This window comes from Netta rufina (genome assembly GCF_964035555.1).
Source record: "Netta rufina genome assembly, chromosome: Z".
In the NCBI taxonomy this organism is placed as follows: domain Eukaryota; kingdom Metazoa; phylum Chordata; class Aves; order Anseriformes; family Anatidae; genus Netta; species Netta rufina.
The window spans coordinates 23,667,376-23,669,327 of NC_140126.1; positions in this window are offsets into that span (position 1 = coordinate 23,667,376).

Below are 1,952 nucleotides of genomic sequence, written 5' to 3' on the forward strand. Positions count from 1 at the left end.
TCAGGTTTTAGTATGCCAGACATAATCAATGTGTTTGCAGAAAAGCAGAGATTTAACAGTGCCAGGAACACCATGCATAGGAGTATGGAAAGCAAGGGTTCTCCCTTGAAGTTAAATAATCCATTTCATTCATATATTTTATAGCTTAAATGGCCATAGGTGACTAATGACTTCTAAATTCATCATTTTTGGAGTTCCTAGCTGTAACACCTTAAAACGATGTGATTTTCAGCCAATTATCTGACAATCTGGCAAAGGTACCTCAAAAGCAGCAATCTCTAAAGTCAGTGTTAGGAGGGAGACTGTGAAGAGGGGATGACGTTTGCTAGAAAGTGTTGAAGAGCAAGTGATGTAGAAGGGGGAGGGAGGGTTTTGTGCAGCAGGAAACAAGCCAGCCGGGCAATTACCATGAAACCAAGATGAAACAGCAGTTCCAAGAGAACTATTTGAGCTGGTTGGACCCGCTTGCTCCTGCTGCTGGCAGTGACCAGAATCAGGATGGTCAGGTTAATGGGTAACCTGTCTCCCACATGGTGCAGCAGTTTATTTTAGGGAGCTTTATCCCCTGTGCTTATGAGTCAGGATCCCCCAGCAAGATTTCCTTAATGTGGGGTTGGTTGTGGCTGTGGCTGGAGCAGTAGATCAGAGCCTCAGAGCAGCAGAAGCAAACACAACAGTCCCACTTGCAATATCAAGAGCTTTACCTGGACACAGGGGCATTGCATAAGGGCAGGTGCAAAGGAGAAGACAGAAGGTGATGGCCAGCCCTGCCTTTGTGGCATTTCTGTGTCAGGCCATACCTGCTGGTGGGTGTGAGCACCAGCCTCATCACGTGAGGGAGCCTTCCCATCTCCTCTGGACACTGGACAGCCACCTGATCAGGAGCTGGGGAGTAAATGCCACATGCAAGCCTAGAGCACCAGCTCAGCTCCCCCCAGGTGTCTTGGGTTCAGGGCCTGCAACTGCCTCCTGCACCACCTCTGAAGCCCCTTTAAATTCTCACTGTCCATTTTCTGCTATTTCTTGTCACCCCATAGCTGTACCCATCAGCTGTGCAATCTCCAGCAGCATCCCTGACTCTGTCCTCACAGTTCATCCTCCTGCCTGCCCCCTGTGTCACACCAGCGTGTCCAGCACCCGTGTTGCTCCTAAATGCTTGGCCTGTCCCAGTGCTCTGCATGCCTGCTGCTGAGGGAGGAAAACAAGCAAAAATGTCACTCTGGGCTCCAGACACTCTTCAGCTACCTCGGAAAGTCTTGTCTGCTCACGAGAAATGCTTCCAGCCCTGTTACCCAAGACAGAAATTGATGCTTAAGGGTGTTATATCTACATGCATGTGCACATCCCTATTTTGTCTAAACAGCGACATCTCCTGACACCCGAGCTGCAGCTGTGTGAGTAGGTTACTACTCCAATAAAGTTGTTGTTGTTGTTACACACAGTAAATGGCCTCCTGAGGGCCACCCTTAACAAGAACCATGTATGCTCATACGTTTCATTCTGTGCCAAGCATGCTGTCAGCACTTAACAGCTATTAATAATAACAGAAAGAATTACAAAGCTTCATGGGACAGAATAAAGACTGCTTAAAGGCAGCTCTTTGAGCGCTGTCCTGCTCTGCTTGTGTTCATACATCCAAACTGGATCTATTTAAGATGATAAAGTTAAAATTACCAATGTAATGTGATTCTCAGTTTGAAGCTTTGCCAGACATTAAGTGTTAAGACTATTTCTATAAACAACATGCACTTTCTAAAGGAACAGTGACTTCAGCTTTTTACTGTGAAAACAGTTGTGTTGGTGAAAATTCAAATATGCATTTTATTCATATGTTAATGATGTATTGTTTATAAAAGCAGCAAAGATTTCTTTTTGGGCTTTTTTTTTTTTCTTCTTTCTCCCTCTCTCTCTCTTTTTTTTTTTTTTTTTTTTTTTTTTTTTTCCCTGGCATC